Source organism: Schistocerca cancellata, chromosome 4 (genome assembly GCF_023864275.1).
Source record: "Schistocerca cancellata isolate TAMUIC-IGC-003103 chromosome 4, iqSchCanc2.1, whole genome shotgun sequence".
Classification (NCBI taxonomy): Eukaryota; Metazoa; Arthropoda; class Insecta; order Orthoptera; family Acrididae; genus Schistocerca; species Schistocerca cancellata.
In genome coordinates this window covers 444,633,272-444,652,770 of record NC_064629.1, presented here as the reverse complement: position 1 = coordinate 444,652,770, position 19,499 = coordinate 444,633,272, and the positions used below count along the sequence as shown (strand labels likewise).

The window sequence follows — 19,499 nt, the reverse complement described above, 5'->3', positions numbered from 1 at the left end:
TTCCTAGTTCGAGTCCCAAAAAATGTTCAAATGAGTGTGAAATCTTACGGGACTTTACTGCTAAGGTCATAAGTCCCTAACTTACACACTACTTAACCTAAATTATTCTAAGGACAAACACACACACCCATGCTCGAGGGAGGACTCGAACCTCCCCCGGAACCATTCGAGTCCCAGTCTGGCACCGAGTTTTCTAGGGAGCTACAGATCAGCGTAAACTTCGCTGTAGAGTTCAATTTCATTCTGTAATCTGTAACACATCTCAGTTGTTGTTACGATCTAGTTTTTGTAACACACTTTGACAATCAGAGAGCACTAAAATTCTATACTTAACAGCTGCCAAAATCGCAGATTTATGCAACCGGGCCTGCTGAGGAGGTGCATGCATTTCGCTTATTCAGTGGGGATAGTGAAATGCGTGTTATAGTCAAACTTTTGTTTTAGGACTTCCAGTATATTCTTGGATACAGTCGGCTCGAGCATCATGTATGAAACTCGTCACTATAAATCTGGGGTTATTTCTGATTACAGTGAAAACGTAAAGATTCTGAAAACGTGAAGATGATCCACCTTGCAGAAGAATCGCCTGCAATGAACATACGTGACTCAATCTGGAAACCTAATAACTTGCTACATAAAAATCTGAAATATATAAATCGAAACTAATTATACAGATCATAATATGATAAACAGCCAGTATTCTCGTCATCTTTCTGTCGGCGCTTGCCTTCTAATCTGTAATGCATGCAAAGAATGGGAAAAGCTTTTTGCTGATTGCAGTTCTTTAAACGTTTATACTGACTTAAATAGTGCCTCACTTTGACTAGTTTTCCTGTTGGAAGCAGATAACGTATAAATGTTCTTACTTTAATTAAATTGAGGATTGAGAAGTGCATACAATACCACGAAAGTTGTAAAATCCGTAACCATGAATTTATCAGTGACATGGAAATATGGATAAGTCTCAGAAGCTTGAAATCAATTGGTCATTATTTTCCTTAAAATATAATGTCCATGAACGAAACACGTGTCATACTAGGCCACCACACAGAGAAGAACTGAATAACAAAAAATTCTTCATGCATTGAAAAATGCTGGAAACATTTCACTAAAAGAGAGTCTGATGAATTCAACGAGTCCTTTATTAGAATGGATTAATGAAAACCGAATTTTGTATAATGTGCCTAAAAACTACCCACCTCGCTGGACATCTGAAAACGTTGCAACAAGACCAGTGCACGCTGCTCGATGTGAATCCAAATTTCACTATACATTTGCAAAACTTGTTGCATGAGAATATCCATCGGAAAGCAACTTCAGAGCAAGCTAATACGAGGGGTGTTCAATAACTAATGCAACACCTTTTTTCTCGGCCAGTTTAGATAGAAAACATGTGCAATTTGCTGCGGGACATTGTGCAATATTCCCGCTCCTACAGTTTCATGAAGTTTCGATAGGTGACGGCCCTCTACGTAGCCTTCCGAATGGCGTCTGTAGCGCAGGTGCGTTCCAAGCAGACAGGTGTAACTGAGTTTCTTTTGGCGTAAGACCACAGCATCGCAGATATTCATAGGCGTGTGCAGAATGTCTACGGAGACTTAGAAGAGAACAAAAGCACGGTGAATCGTTGGGCGAGGCGTCTGTGTTCATCGTGACAAGCCCGATCTCGCGCGCGCTGGTAGGCCGGACACACTCTCAGGAAAGTGAATAAACGACTTCAACGTGATCGTCAACTTCTCTTCCTTCTCCACGACAGCGCAAGGCCTCACAAAAGTCTGTGTATTGGAATCCTGAATAAAACTAACCTGCTTTCAGAAAAAAAGACATGTTACATTACTTACAGAACGCCATTCGTACATCAGTTGCTGGCCGGTGTGGCCGAGCGGTTCTAGGCGCTTCAGTCCGGAAACCGCTCTGCTGATACGGTCGCAGGTTCGAATCCTGCCTCGGGCATGGATGTGTATGATGTCCTTAGGTTAGTTAGGTTTAAGTAGTTCTAAGTCTAGGGGACTGATGACCTCAGATGTTAAGTCCCATAGTGCTCAGAGCCATTTGAACCATTTTTACATTAGTCATTCATGGTAGAGCTGCAGCAGATGACCACCCGACAGGAAGCGACCAGACAAAACCAGAAAGGCCACACACGGCGAGGACATGTGGCCACACTCGCTTGCCACTGGGTCCTGCTTCTGCTCATCGAAGTATCTCTCAACTAGTTAAAGACTGTGACACCTTCAGTAATGGATCGCTTGGTGCAAAACATCTTTGATATATGCTTGTGATCCGGTATACGAGAAAGAAAGAACAATTTTGGTAGCTGACATTGTGACCAGCAACTTTCAAAAGTTGAGTTCATTAAGTCGACTGTGTGCAAATTACAGCAGGAGGAGCACGATGCTGAACTGAGTAGGTGTGAAGTATCTACCTCAACGAACAACAAGAAAGGTGCACACAATTAATGTTCCAGTGGTGATATGTGTAACTGGGAAACAGTTTCTACGATTTATGAACTATACAAAAAATATCAGCTTTGTGAAATATCACAGATTTTATCGTACAGAAGAGGACTTCAAGGCACGCAAATGATTATAAGAAAAACTATTCTGTCAATGAGATTTGACTTTCAAAGGTGCCAGAATAAACGAATCGTTGTCTCTAAACGAAGTAACATTGTTTCACACACGGGATACTATATTAGATTTTTAAGGAAAGGGTAAGCATCGGAATGAAAGCGGAAAGTGGTTTAATCAGACAAAGCGTGGATTCATACACATTAAATTCTAAATAAATGTTATTACAGTTATTATGTGTGATGACTATAGCCAAAAAAAGTGCCGAACAGTGTTTAATTGCTGTTCTATGTAGGGCATTGACGTAAAGACGTGCCACGGGTGGCAGAGCTCCACTTAGACGTACACCAAAGTGTACACTCTTAATGCCTCTCCTCACTACACAGTGGTGCTGGCACCTTGTTAGGTCTTCAGTTAGCTTTGTTGGGTAACACTACACCTATTATCTGTTGTTATTATTATTGTTATTCTTATCATTAATATTATTATTATGCTCATGTATTATACCCGGTGTAATGTTAATGCATCACTATATAAATAAATATTTGAGGCTTCGGAGTGCTGAATTCTTAGCGAAATGAAAAAGTAGGGCTATTATTATAACGCGACGTATATCAGTAAGTTTTCTGACTACTAAAGGAACTCAACTGGCCGATTTTCCGTTGAGAAACTTTATATAGACGAATTTGCTGGTCACAAAACGAAGCATCGCTTCATATCCGGAAATGTACACAGCTTGCTACACTTTTGCCCAGGGCGGTGTGGAGGAGAGAAAGCGAACCATTTCACCGAACGCAAGCTATTCTGAAATTCGCGCGTGAGGACGCTCTCGGTGTTACGCCTGAATTATATTAACTTTTCTAATTAAATAAGCTGTTGGCCATCGACGTATTGTATATTATCAGCGCACAGAGATCGCAGATAGCGTCCCCGCACCGCACCTAAGTGGGATAGGATCTAATACAAAACAGCCACGACCGCGATTCTCAGGCTCACAATGTCCGCGTCTGATTTTAATTGAGTCCGGCTCTAAAAAATAAAGTCGGTTTTATGGTGGCGCGTTTATAAATGGTGTGTGTTGGGTGGCCTACAGCTCAGGGGCACGCAAACAGACACGACAGCACCGCTTGTAGCGCTGCAGTCGCAATTAATTCTGCGCATTGTCAGCAGCTCGTTTATTTATCTCGCGGCCGCCATGTTGTGTCAATTAGCGACCACCATACTGTTCCGGGCTTGATTAAATCCACGTTCAATCTAATGATATGGCCAAGCCGGCCATTAAAGCGGCCACACACGCTCGGCCGCACTACCCATCTTATTTGCGTAGCCGCCGTTATTGTTCTCCGCACATTGTTAGGTGCGGCCGGTTCACGCCGCTCCGCCTTCCGCGTTTGTGGCCGACGGTCGCAGCACACATCGTCCGCGGAGAGCGCGGCATCATGTTAAATGTGTAACCAAAGTAGAAGTTCGTTCCACACTCTGGCAACGAGAGTCGGAGGGTGCGAGAATGCCGTATCACCGTCCCGGGTAAGCTTCCAGTGGAAGTGGTTAGCTACTACGCCGATGTGTAATAACATGTTAAGAGTACATAAGATCACCGGACAAAATCCACCTTAAATGGGCACACTGGTCGCATTCTATCGGCTTAAATAGTGTAGTACTGGAAATGGGCGCCAGTTTGACTCGCCAATACTCACGTAAAACATAACAGTGATGCTCCATGTATTTGCCATACGGTTGAATGGAACCAACGCAATAAAGTGGATAAACGTGGGGACGCTACAAAATGGAAGAAATGAGGTGTAGTGTTGGGACGTGCCAATGACCACACCGAGAATGAAATCGCCCTAGTTGTTGGTATATCAACACTACACTACACAGATTTGCGCTGTCAGTGAATGCAGGATCACTGAACCAGTTTCTGAGCAACCATTGTGAGAGGAGCTGCATGCAGTGGACATTTGAAGAGTAGAAATGCTAAAAGTTCTAAGTGCGAAATCTTATATTTATCAGGAGAAGGACAAAACACCGTATCTCTATTCGTATCTGATTTGTACCTCAAAAAATTGAGAAGGTATTCTGATACCACACGGCCGGCCGCGGTGGTCTAGCGGTTCTGGCGCTGCAGTCCGGAACCGCGGGACTGCTACGGTCGCAGGTTCGAATCCTGCCACGGGCATGGGTGTGTGTGATGTCCTTAGGTTAGTTAGGTTTAAGTAGTTCTAAGTTCTAGGGGACTTATGACCTAAGATGTTGAGTCCCATAGTGCTCAGAGCCATTTGAACCATTTGAACCTGATACCACAGAATTATGCTGCTTACCACATCACAAATGAAAATAATAAGACAAATTAGAAAGTAAGTATTTTATTGAGAACGTTCTAAGTGCGATACTAGGAAAATGACTGGTTCTAAGAGCCAATGAGGATGTTTTTCAAGTTGATTCTTCCAGAGGAGAAAACAGCAGTCAGTCGTAGTTAATAATGCTATTTATTTACACAAATAGCGCCGTTAACGCTTTCAAACCGGCAGGTTCATGTTTAGACAGCTGTTACATTTGTTGTTGTTTACATTAGATGTTGGAGAGAAACAGCCAACAAGAATGTAATATAAACGCGAACAGCCCTCTGAAGGTACCTGTCGGATCGAAACCGGTAACGGCGCTATTTGCATAAATAAATTATACTATTAACAATGACAGGTTGCTATTTTCTTCTTTGCAAGAATCGCCCAGTATTTTATATACTGCCGCGGTCTCGAAAACGTCAGTTTTCGACAAAATAGAAGAAAGAACGTATTTGTTGTTCCAAGTGCCATTAATAATGGGGACTAGGTTTTATTTGCAATAAGACAAGTACTGGAAAGTAGCATTAGGTTTTTAACTAGTAGAACGGTAGTCTGCAAAACACACTTCTGATGTCTTTCAAATTTTAGAGCTCCGGACAGAAGGGCCATGCACCATCTGCTAATGCACCTTTGAAAGACATTTTCTATGGTTTGGCATCTGGACCAAGTCTAGTAACAGAGTACCGAGAACACAGTAGCACCGAGAATTCATTTTGTGAAAAAATGGCACTTAGAACGTTTTTCATTTCCATTGTTGGTTTGGAGTCGTTTACGTCGTAAAAGGCCGTTGTTCACAATGACACATAAGGCTTCACGTGTTCAGTGGCCCAATCAACAGAGAAACTGGACACTAGCTAGCTCTAAGCGTGTAGTGTGATCCGACGAGAAGCTATTTTTCCTCTTTTCATATGATGCAACGCTTCTAGTGCACCGACGTCCGAATGAATCGTTGAACTCATTTTTTGTGGCAGTTGGCTCAGGCCAGAGGTGGTTCTGTAATTTTTGGCTGTGTTTCTCGGACAGTGACTTGGGCCCATTGTTTCTGGTTAGCCGGCCCGTGTGGCCTAGCGGTTCTAGGCGCTTCAGTCTGGAACCGCGCGATCGCTACGGTGGCAGGTTAGATTCCTGCCTCGGGCATGGATGTATGCGATGTCCTTAGGTTAGTTAGGTTTAAGTAGTTCTAAGTTCTAGGGGACTGATGACCCCAGATGTTAAGTCCCATAGTGCTCAGAGCCATTTGAACCATTTTCTGGTTATCGGGAAGACGAAGACGTTTATTTCAGTGTTCCACTTTCTTCGACATCTTCGTGACGAAACTGCTACTGACACTCTTGTCTTACATTATGGCAACAGCGGTTTTCACAGGGCTGCACACATATGTTCCGGGGTTGAGTATTAATCACAAGGCGACCGATTTCGCCAAATTTATTGTACTAGCTGGATGTGGCGGCACATGAACGTGCCAGAAGTGGGAGCTCTAGATGGCTAACCGTTTAGAAAAAGTTAGCATTTTTGGCACAGGTCGGACGTAGGTTCGCAGAAGAGCTTCTGTGAAGTTCGGAGGGTGGAGACGAGGTACTGGCAGAATTGAAGCTGTGTTACTGTAGTTTCCGGGCAGCAGGTGGCGCAATGGATAGAGGACAGAACGATAATGCGATGTTCTTAGCGGTTGAAGCTCTACGCGGATTTTCGTTTTTACGTTACTTCACAACAAATGAACCTAAATAATGATCAATATTAATATTATCGTTAAAAGCATGAAAAGGAAAAGAAATTTGCAGGCGGGGACTGTAAGACGTACATGAGAACTTCGTATATAAAATTAGATACTATTATTACATTTAAAATTGAAGAAGGACCTCCATCGTGTGGCATTAAAGTGATTACCTCCAAATGAAATTCTCTAGTGGAGCCCTGCGATACCTGTTTTTATCGCGAGGTAAATAATTTCATCAAAAAGGTGTAAAACTGCTCTTATCTCATAGAGAGGAGAAAGAAATCACATCCCGGAAAAACTGCTTCAGAATACATTTCATTGTACATAACTAGCTATGCTCGCCAATAACTGGCTATATGATACGTTACGCATGGTTTGGTGTCAAACTGTGTGATGAAAGAGAACCTTTTATGAATGTAAACGAAGTTAGTTTTTCTATAGAAACTTTAAAACAACCATACAATTGTGCAAATGCGGAGCTTATAAGGCGTGCTAGATGCCGGAAAATGACTGCTTCCCTTATTTGTACGACAAAAATCACCCCAGAACGTGTGTATCATCAGCTGTAAAATAATAAAAGTATCTAACTTTATATGGGAAGGTCGCGTAGCCCTTACAATCCTTTCCTGGAAGATTATTTGCAATCCCAAATTTTCCTTTGCCTTTCCTTTTCATTTCTTTTATGATAATATTAACAAATACAATATATTGAGCATTATTTCGGCTTATTTGCATTGTAAGTAACGTAAAAATTGAAAATAAAAAAAATTCCGCATCGGGGTTTGACCCCAGTATTTTCGTTTTAGCGTTCTCTCTTCCTTCTGCTGCCCCGTGCGACCCTCTCCAAAAACGCTATTTTTTTCCTAAACGCTTGCTCAATCATTTCGTACCAAGCGCTGCATATACACCATACGTTTGGACAAAATTGGTGATAACAAGTAAGAGCGGCCCCCTTGATATGGAATACCTGAAGAAAGTTGTAGACTCTGTTCCGAAGTGAGGCAATTCTTACACCGAATTAGCGTGATAGCTCCTGCAGGTGAATTTTTTTTTTTGTTTGGTATATTTGAGTTTCGTACAGATAGTAGTCATGAGTGTTTATACAGTGAAGTATAATGTTATTTAGTTAATTAGTCACACGTTCCATAGATCGTATGAATGAGTCTTTTATTGAAACGGTGTACAACGAGTCAGCTTACAGGATACGTGTATTTGATTATTGCTAACATGAATGAACATATTTTTTAAGTTCTACTCATGCACTCACTCCGTCTTCAGGCCACGAGTGGCCTACCGGGACCATCCGACCGCCGTGTCATCCTCGGTGGAGGATGCGGATAGGAGGGGCGTCGGGTTAGCACACCGCACTCCCGGTCGTAAGATGGTATTCTTGAGCGAAGCCGCTACTATTCACTCGAGTAGCTCCTCAATCGGCATCACGAGGCTGAGTGCACCCCGGAAAATGGCAACAGCGCATGGCTGCCTGGATGGTCACCCATCCAAGTGCCGACCACGCCCGACAGCGCTTAACTTCGGTGATCTCACGGGAACCGGTGTATCCACTGCGGCAAGGCCGTTGCCTCTACTCATGCAAGTACACTTAAAAACTAGTTTTTTTACAGGCTACCAGTTTTTAAATAAAAGTTTGTCCTAGGAATAGAAGGAATTATCCAGAATAAACGAATTAAGGTTAGATTTAAAACTTGCTTTGCTATCTGTCATACAGTTTATGTTATTGGGCAGACAATCCAAAATATTTTTTGCTGCATATTGAAGTTCTTTTTGAGCAACAGACAGGTTTAACACTGGGTGATAGAGATCACTTTTCCTCTAATTTTGTAGGTATGAACATCAATGTTCTGCTCAAATTCAGATGGATTATTTATTACGAATTTATTTAGCGAATATATGTATTGTGATGGTGCAGTTAAAATGCCCAACTCCTTGAAGATGTGTCTACACGAGGACCGCCGGTGCGCATCACACAACGTTTTTACTGTTCGCTTTTGTGCCATTAATATTTTCTTTCTAACTAATGAGTTACCCCATGAAAATTTGAATAAGACATTATTCAGTGGAAACATGCAAAATATGTCATGTTCTCAAGTCTAGCAATTACACGAAGATCAAAAGTACTGAATTTAATTACTTGAAGAGCTCAGTATTATGCTTCTTCCAGTTCAAGTTTTCATTGGAACAGTCTATCTTGTTTACTGACTCCTACTGATGTGCTACAGCAGTTGTTGATATGACTGTTGTACAGAAGTGAATATAGTGAATTTTCTCAAATTCTTTATAATTCTTCGAAAAACATCATTATCAAACTCCTCCGTTGTTTCCTCACTAGTGGGATTTATTATGGCACTAGTATCGTCCACAAAAACTGACAGCTCTGCTTGATGAATATTAAATGGAAGGCGTTATGTTACTGTTGTTGTGGCAATCCTAAGGACAGTTCACCATCAACAGTCATGTGCCCTCACTCCACCAAACACTGCAGAGAGGGTTTAACGCTGCTGGCTGGCCTTTAAGATTGCAACGCCGGTAAGTCGAAATGCATGACACTTACTAAATGCCGAGATATAAAAATGATTAGTATTTCAGCGCAACAGCACGAAGTAGGTAACAGTAACGCCATCTATCTTCCTTATACCTGTAAAGATTACGCATCGGGTTTATTCTTCAGAAGTGGTATTTAAAAGTTGTTCGTTTGTGGGAAGATCGTGTTAAGCCGCATGTGCGAAGGAGACTCGTCCATCTCTAAGTGTAGGGCGTCGGCAGCGTCAGGATTTGGCGTGTCCAGACTGTGGTTTGTCATCCCATGTTACTGCTCCCCGCATTGATCGGAATTCCACGACTGTTTTGCGGATATGGAGTTGAAGAGTTCAGGAGGCCCATAAGCAACGCCGTACAGGATCTCAGCGGTCACGCACGAAAAGCGCCCAGAAGCACAGACGTAGTGTTGGCTCGGTTGTGCAGAGTCGTACAACCACGTGACGTCCCTTGTGTTAGGAAATGGGGTTGTTTGTATCTAAGTGGCGCATGGAGTTCACGGAATGTAAACACGCGTCCATTGCTGCGGCGTCACTGACGCAGCAGCAAAGAGAGGTGCAGTGCGGCCAACAACACTGAACACAGGAACAGTACCATCCCGTCTTTTCAGACCGGGCCCGGTTCTTCGTACAGGATCACAATGGACGTATTCATGTATGGGGGCTCTGTGGAGAGAGGAAGATGCCAGATGGCATTCGTCATCGCCATAGGGTACGCAGCAAGCCCACGGCGTGATGGTATGGGGTGCCACTGGGTGCCCAACACGATAATCTCTGATTCACATTGCCGATAATTTGGACAAAAGCCGTTCGATTTCTGACGTGTTTATGCCGGTAGCTGTATCCTGTGTTGAAGGTCTCCGTTACGTTATCTTTCCACAAGATAACACAAAATCCACAAAATTGCCCGTGATGACGTGACGTACATACATTCAGTTTATATTAAAAGTCCTCGACGTGCTAGACAGAGATACATAAATAAAAAGATCTCGAATCTCGGCTGCAAATGAAACCAGGAAACAAAACACGAATAATTTAATCATAAGAGCAGAAAAAACAAAATGGCTCTGAGCACTATGGGACTCAACTGCTGTGGTCATAAGTCCCCTAGAACTTAGAACTACTTAAACCTAACGACATCACACACATCCATGCCCGAGGCAGGATTCGAACCTGCGACCGTAGCGGTTCCAGACTGTAGCGCCTTTAACCGCTCGGCCACTCCGGCCGGCCAGAAACAACAATATTCTTTCCTAAAATGATAGTATATTCTTAAGGTTCGAAGTGGTAGTCATAGATATTTATTCAATTGCTGCTTCTTTGGAGGACGAAACAAGATTTATTGCTTAAGCGTGAGGTCATGGATAGCCATGCAGGAGCGGATTGGCAGAACAAAAATGCAGCCCATTGACTTGCAGCAAGAAAATTACTCTGTTGCTTATTACATGGCTGTTCGTCTCATTTGTAAGCAGATAAGAACAATAATGTCGCAAATACACAATGTGACTGCTGTACTGTATCGACTTGTCCATTTACAAGAGACGTAAGTACTGCACGTAGGGAGAGTTACGGAGATGCGTAACGTGTTTACTTGTTGCACAGGAAGGAAAGTTTTCCTTTCAGACAGCGCAGGTGTATAATCTTTAGCAACCAGTATTATACATGTTTTCGCGTACTCGACTGGCATTTTACTATATAAAGATGCAAAATAATGCATCAATTACTGACGGAGGTTCCATATTTTAAACAGTATAAATATTCGTGTCAAACTCTTTCTGTGCCTAAAACTGGATTCCGTTCTCTTTAGCGGGGACATTTGTACGCGAAACTACGGAATGAATTAACAAGTGACAAAATTAAAACGTAATAATAGATGCCACTAGTTATTGCTCTTTTTTCGACTCCGGCTAGTTAGAGATCACGAAAAATAGCCAGGATTATTCATTTTGAACTAGTTTTCCACTTCATTTATTGCTTTACGATTGGTCTTCATTTCACCACTATCTTTTTTCCCTTTTCCTTTCATTGCTTTTTATTTTCCTTCCACTGGATATCTATGAAATTTTGCATAAAATTTCTAAGCATAATTTATTACTGTCATATCTTGCGTTACACCTATCTTCCATGTTTTTATTTATTCCTTGGATCCATGGTTTGCCTATTTTGCTACAGGACTGAAAATTTTTTTCTTGACTTTACTGCTATCCGTCGCCATTACGTGGTCGACGAACTTAACTTGCCATTTTTTTCTTCAATCGGATATCATTTTACTTTCGTCATTCTCGAGATATTGGTCAACAACGCTTCTTTATTATTTTGTTGTCGAACTATATACCATTTTACCGTCATTCGAATCCTCTTGGAAGGATGTGTTGAATTTTGTAGCATCCTTTAAGATTTGCAGAGAAATTTGCGCTTAAGTAGCTACGGAATTTTCTAAATACAGTTCCCAAGACCGGCGTCAACACACTGTCTTTCATCGGTGGAAGACGTAGACAAAGTAGAAAAAGACGCAGTTCGATGTCGGAAGCGGTGCATTCTGACGTTTGGAGAGAATAAATTTTATCTAATGAAGTTATCTGTGCCAAAAATGAGTAAAGAAACGGAGAGCAAGGTTTAACGTCTCTTCGCAGACTAGGTGATTTGAAACGGATCGCAACGTCGGTCCGGGCACGGATATGAAATGGAATCATTCGAGTCTTCTTGAAAGGAACTATACGCTATTTGCCTGAATTGATTTCGGGAAACCACGGAAAACAAATATGGGTAGGCACTGAACTCCAGTCGTCCCGAATGCAAATTCAGCGACGTTCCATTGCGACAACTCGCTCTGTGCTGAAAACTACTGTTTCGAAGACGTTTAAACAATCGTCTTCTCTGTGGAAATAAATTCTTTGAAATCTTACTGAACAAAATGTTTTGATGATTTCAAAGTTTTTGGTTTTGCAGCCGAGATAATTTATTTTCCATTCTGGACTTTTTAGAGAAAGGCATTACTCTACGACGTTTTCCTTGCATGTAACTTTTTTAAGTTTTAGCTTTGCCTTTTGTTTGTTCTCAAATTTCTATTAAACTATTTCACTCTTTGACGGTGTGGGGAAACATTCGCTAGGTCAGCGCGTAGCTTGTCTAGTTTAGACTCATATTGGAATCCAGTCACTGAGCAACGAAATCTGCACTCGAAGGAAAGTCATTAGAGACGGAGTACAAGCTCGGATTGCTTCAAGGATGGAGAAGGAAATCGGCCGTCCCCTTTCAAAGGAACCATCGTGGCATTTGCCTGGAGAGGTTTAAGGAAATTTGGGTGGACGGATTTGAATTTGAACCGTTGTTCTCGCGAAAGCGAGTGCTGTGGGAGCTCGAAATCCGGCGAAGACGACTAGCCAAGCTGTCAAAACATCTTAGAAACAAAATTACGACATTAATGCGGCTGCACATCTAAAACATGGAAGGTACCAATTTCGCCGAGGTAGTCTCAAAACTCACAGATGCATTTATTTTGCTGAAGTTTTTGTTGAAAAATTAATTTTTGCTATGGCAAGAAACTTTCATTTACTATGTCTCCTTATCAAAGTTATCTATTTGCGCACGTATATTATGATCCGATCACACAACTAATGAGGAATTACTGAACAGAACTGGAGAGACAAGAAATTTGTGGTACAACTTGACCAAAAGAAAGGATCTGTTGATAGGACACTATCTGAGACATTAACGGATCACCAATTTAGTATTGGAGGGAAGAGTGGGGGATAAAACAGTAGAGATGAATACAGTAAGCAGATTCAGAAGTTTTTAGGTTGCATTAGGTTATTAGATGACGAGGCTCGCGCAGAACAGAGTAGCACGGAGAGCTGCATCAATCCATCTCCTGACTGTAGACTACAACAACAATAACATATTATAATATAGGGCAGTGATTTTACTGATTGTCACCACTACAGCGATAAAGTACTTCCAGCTGATTCATTATATTTATGCGAAAGACGCAATTTCAGTTCATTTATAGAACGCGCAAGCTAAAACTACGTTCCATTTCAGCTCGTAAATTACAAGGCACTCGTGGTACTCATACTCTTCAGCAGTATGTATTCAGAATATAACAGAGAATATGTAACTATGCGTCTGAAAAAGTCACGAACGCTGGATTTCAGGTTATGTTGCATCAGTATGCTCGTGAGCCTTCTGATGCTGCAGAGATAACAGCCTGTATAAATTTCCGTGTACGGCTGCAGCCGCAAAAATAGGACGAAGACACAATTTTTCTGTGATACATTCTCAACTATTTCCTTAAAACGTGCGCCAGATAACAGTAGTATTTATCCCCTGATCGTGAGGGGCAATTTCGTTAATAACTTAAATATAAGGCGCTATCGATAGATCTGCTTAAATCATCCCAAGTAGGCCGCGATTTACGATCTGCGCACGATAAGGAGAACAAGTACGTGCGAGGAGGCGAGGCGGCTGGATTTCACAGGAATACTGCTACCGTGTCTGAAGATCACATTGAAATATTAGTCACCTCTGCATGGCGTTGATCAAATGCCTTCCATTTTAGGTGCACGAGCTTTATTGTTTACTACCTCGCCGTTCTTATGGAGCACTTGCCCACGGTGGAAGAAAATTTAACGAGAGGAAATCAACCGTACCTTTTATTAAAGAACTTTCGAGACACTAATAAAGAGCCATTTCTGATATACAGAGAAATAGCATAATTAATTTTGTTCATACAAAAGCTCTGCTTTTTATCGATACCTTTTAGAATAAAATACTGACGTAATGAATGTTTTGTCGTCGCGTATGATTAATTTTTAGATAAATTGATGTGAGAGACGTGAGCCATAATGGCATTTTTTCGTTTGACATATGTTTTCGTGCGCTAGAATCTATTGTAAGTACGGTATATACAAAAACATAGTCTGCTCTCATTCTTTATCTGTATGCACTTGATATATAGTTATTAAGTGTAATAATGTAAACCGGCCATCTGAAATCCACTACTCTAGACTTTCCCATGCGTTTTACTCTTCGTCCATTTTACTCTCGAGAGCTTTCTAATGTTATCTATCCACCTTACATTAAGTCGTCGTCTCGGTCTTTTGTTTTTTATTGCAATCAAACAAACTCGTTGAGCAATTCTCAGTCGTTCGATAGTTTTTCGCTTTATTTGTGAGTATAATGTAATGAAAGTGCCCATAAAATTTCTGCTTGTTATTGTTAGGTTATATTTAATTAGAAATTAATAAATGATCTCTCTGTCTGCGATCTGTTGACTTTTGTCACGAAGTGTATGCACGGTCTCAGCAGAGTGGCTTTTATCAGTTCCACACGAGACAGATATTTTTATTGAAGTTACGTTCTCTGAGTAGTTACAAAGTTACAGAGTTAATTCGCAGAACAGTCACAAGGACGGAATCATATGGCTTGAAAACAAAAATAATTGTGGAAATAACATCTAACTGATACACTGCATTGGACTAGCAGGATCAGAAAACGCATCTCGATCTACAATGATCAGCTAGAATATTATGACCATCGATCTACTTTCGTCCAGGCGATGACAATGTCCCCTGGAGATGAATGACTGCTAGTCAGACACAAGGACGGTTCATGTAGTATCAGTGAGCGTGCTATCCGTGTGTAGAATGGGGAAGACATGCGATCTATCTGGGTTTACTGAGGTGTAGATTGTGAAGGCCCGGAGGCTCTGCACGAGCATTTCGGAAACTGTACGACTTACCGGGTACTCGAGGAATGTTGTGTGATGAGTGTCTTCAACACGTGGCGAAACAAAGGTGAAACCACGTCCAGACGTCGTAGGATTGGGCGGCCGCCCCTCATTACAGATGTAGGACGTCATAGGCTGGGCAGTCTGGTAAAACAGGACAGGCGGTGAACTGTGGCGGAACTAACATCAGACTTTAATTCTGGGCAGTGTATAAGTATGTCTGAACCCACAGTACACCGAACTCGCCTAACGATTTGCCTCCGCAGCCCACGACCTATGCATGTGCCACCACGGAATCGGGAACTACGACTGAAATGATCATCGGCTCTGGCTGTTGGTGCAGTGGCAGAGAGTTCCATAGTCTGATGAATCTCGATATCTTCTTCATCATACTGATGGGAGGGCGTGAATCCGTCGTCTTCCAGGGGAACAGCTCCTTGACGCCTGCACTGCGGGACGGAGACGAGTTGGCCGCGGCTTCATTATGCTCTGGGGAACATTCACGTGGGCAGCCATGCGTCCAGTGGATCTCCTGCAAGGCATCGTGATGGTCAAAGAGTAACGTTCACTGGTTGCAGACCACGTACACATCTTCAAAAATAGTTCAAATGGCTCTGAGCACTATGGGACTTAACATATATGGTCATCAGTCCCCTAGAACTTAGAACTACTTAAACCTAACTAACCTAAGGACAGCACACAAGTCCCAGCCATTACGAGGCAGAGAAAATCCCTGACCCCGCCGGGAATCGAACCCGGGAACCCGGGCGTGGGAAGCGAGAACGCTACCGCACGACCACGAGATGCGGGCTACACACCTTCAAGACGATGGAAATGGAAATGCCGTGTGGCTAGAGCCTCCCGTCGGTAGACCGTTCGTCTGGCGCAAGTCTTTCGAGTTGTCGCCACTTCGTCGACTTGCGTGTCGATGGGAATTAAATGATGATGATAACTACAATACAACACCCAGTCCCTGAGCGGAGAAAATCTCCGACCCAGCTGGGAACCGAACCCGGCCCGTTGGGTATGACATTCCATCGCATTGACCACACAGCTACCAGGGGCGGACCTTCATGACGATCATGTTCTCCAACGGCAGTGGCATTTTTCGACAAGATAATACGCTAACTCACGAGGCCAGGAGCGCGACGGAGTGGTTTCAGAAATACATTAGCGAGGTCCAATTGATGTGGTGGGTCCACAACTCGTCAGATCTGAACCCCGTCGAACAGATCTGAGATGCGGTGTAAAGTGGCATCAGAGCTCATTGGAATTTACCGAAATAGGCGAATTGTGTCTGTAGATGTGGTACTAACTCCACTCAGCGACGTACCAAGTTCTCATTTCTTCCATGCCATGAACCGTCGCTGCTGTTATCCGTGCCAGGTGGTCATAATGTTCTGGCTGATCGGTGTATATCTACGCTCTGCCCGTGTGGCGGCAGGTATACTGTTTACCACACTATCTACTTTTTCTGTTTCTCTCACCAGTGATCAGTCGGAAGGATGACTGTGAGTTAATCTTCGTATGAGCTATAATATATCTGATTTACAGAAACGGTTATTTCGCAGGTTTTTCGTGGCACGTGCTAGTGGAGGTGGTGTCGAACCTGTGCAGGAATTCCTGCTATTCACCACAATTCTCTGGCAAAGTAAAAAAACGTTAGGCGCTGATAGACTTATGCAGTCTCTGCACTTTCCACCAAGCTATATTCCGGTACCACGTGAACATAAATACAGTTGTGGTATTTGAAAACGCAGAAATGCAAAATATAGCAATAACAAATCTGTTATGTAAGATATAGTGTTTAATAAGCTTACATTAACAGCATAAAAGTGTTTGAGTTTTGAAGATGTTCTCTAGTCACAGTACTGATAGCTGTTAACGAGAACAAGTGAAATTAAACTGAACTCACGCTCGGCAGGATGTATGGTAGAGGAGTTACCGCCTAAAGTAATGTCGCCAAAGCGTCATTCTTGCTTGAGCTCCTCGTCTGGCACTTCACTCCGTGCTCTGTACGTACTGCTATGTTCAGCTTCGTCTTCCATAGTGGCGCTGAAAATGTAGGGAACTTCAGTGTTCTTGATTTCCAGTCTCGTAGAATTCTAAATTACTTGTGTTGTATAGTACCAATTCAGTTAGTTGTTGTCTCTATTCCTTTATTTGAGAAAACTTATTTGTATAAATACAGTGAAGATTACTATTCAAAGAAGAGGTGAAGAACAATGAAATAATTCTTATGTGAAGTCAGTTCTCGATATACATTGTCCTGTGATCAAATATCAATCGTGGCATATTATAAAAGTAGTGTGTATCAGAGATAATTCCCTTTCCACATTTTCGCTGATTTCTTCTTTACTTTCATTTCGGTTGTTAAGTTACAGGGTACATTCACATGTCAGATGGTTAACTGAAAGTGGGTGTTACCCGTATACTAAAGTAATTCCTATGTTCTGATTTGCCGGACAGGTCCTCCTCGCCCACACTTGATCTCTTAATAGTGCATGAATCCCAACGAGTAATTTTGACGTAAACTGCCTCCTAATATCTAGACTGCTGTTTCAAATGGCAGAAAGTGCGTGGTCCGTTTATTAGGACACTATATTATGAGAGAAAATTGATCCCTAAAGACAGCCGTAATGATGTTTGGTGTGAGTAATTTATGGGCAGCAGATCCACTTACGTCGGCCTCTATAATTCATGACACCCTGCAGCGTTTCTTGTTCTTAAAATTCTATAAAGAAGATATTTTAAACAACACGACCCTTGGTTGATTTATTTCGATTATTACCATATCAGGCACCAGCCGTTACCTATCCCTCAGGTGTAATGGAGTCATTTTTGTCTATACATACACAAAAGAAGTAGCGCTTGAAACTCCTTCAGTAATATGTTTACACTTCTTCCGTCAACTGTTTATTACATTCGTAATGACAATGATATATGATTATTTATTTATCTAAGTCAATATTCCTTTCTTATGTCTGCTGTTGTGATACTTAATCTATCGAACTCCTTATCTTGAGTCAATATGCGAGATCGTCTTGAAAGAAGAATATGTTACCGAGTTACTACATGAATAAATATTAGCCTGCCAAACGCTTTTCTATTATTCACTATTCCATTGTCAACGATGTTAGAAAATTATTTATATCAGTTGTCATCAAGGTCTCGCATTCCTTCTTCTGAAGCGTTCTAACCTAGTTCTTTCAAAAATGTAATGAATCATTGTCTCGGCTCTTTTTTGCGCCCTTTCAAAAATTCCTTTCGTCCAATGATACCATCACCGTCTGTTTATATCGTCGACATTCATCTAGAAACTTTCTGCAGCAGAAGTGGAGCTCCTGGTTCGTTTCTCAGAGAGTGCATGTTCCTCAGCTTACTTTGGGAGTGATAGGTTACCACCACATCCCCATCTTCGGCTTCTAATAGATATGATATTCAGTACAAGCATGTTGTAGGTCCGGATTCGGCTTTCAACTTCCCATGTTACGTGTTGAGTATATTTATGTTAATTGCTATCGGGCTGTCATTGAAGATTTAGTGCTGTCATTCAGCAAGACGAAACTCTTTTCTCGTGTCAGTGTGACCTCATAACTAATGCGTTACACAGCTACAATACACTGAGTACATGTTACTGAATAAAATGAAAGTCATTATGAACTACAGACGTTTGAACTGAAATGGAAAAATGTCCCTAACAGTTTCAAAAGTTACCATTGGTTTCTACGAATGTGTGATAGCTGAATAGAATCCAACTCACCTTACAGAGATAATACACCGGAGCGTTTCCAGATTGAACACTGTCGTCAGCAGTTTTGTCCCATGGGTACATACTACAAATTTAAAAAAAAAAAAAACGTAATTAGCTGCAGAGACTGTCGACGATGCAATCAGTTCTCCAAAACTTCTAAAACATGCATAGCAGTCGTCATAATATTACATATGTTGGGCAGAAAGCCCTTATCTTTGTTTACAGTTGTCCACATCCGTCCTCTTTCTCATTTCTATAACTGCATAGCAGTCTACATCCACTTCATCAGCTGTTGGTCCTAAGCACGTAAACCTGGTACCAGAACAATCAACTAACAGTAACTGCACTCTGTTCTGCTAGTAGATATACTGTATATGTATGTATGTATGTGTGTGTGTGTGTGTGTGTGTGTGTGTGTGTGTGTGTGTGTGTGTGCTTTTGCCACACTCTAATGAAGAGAGATACTGACAAGCGTACGTTCACGCTTTGTTGTGTTCCACACATACCGTTAGAGAGACTAATGGTTTGTGGTGAGAGCCTTATACTTCGAAACATGTTAGTTTGTTATGAGGACATTGTAGTAAAGTGTGTTGAATGCTACTAAGCTATACCGATCCTTAACCAATCAATTTATGTGTTAAGATAATTGACGGGATGTAGATATCGATTTTAGTGAGTAAATTTTTCGGAACAGCTGTTGGAACATCTTCCAGTGGTCACAACCTGCATTTTCGTATCATGTTACACGCTTGACATTTCTTAAACTGAATAGTTTCGGAAACGTTACTTTTGGCTGAGTCATCATTCTTAACACAAAAAGAAGAAATATTCTT

At 41.8% G+C, this 19,499-nt stretch overlaps 1 protein-coding gene and 1 pseudogene across 1 annotated transcript in view; one reads left to right on the top strand and one right to left on the bottom strand.

The window, feature by feature from the left end:
• The window catches only part of LOC126184243 (neuronal PAS domain-containing protein 4A), a 1,173,452-nt gene that overhangs the window by 107,859 nt on the left and 1,046,094 nt on the right, over positions 1–19,499 (top strand).
• Positions 8,096–8,213, bottom strand: LOC126185524 (5S ribosomal RNA; annotated as a pseudogene).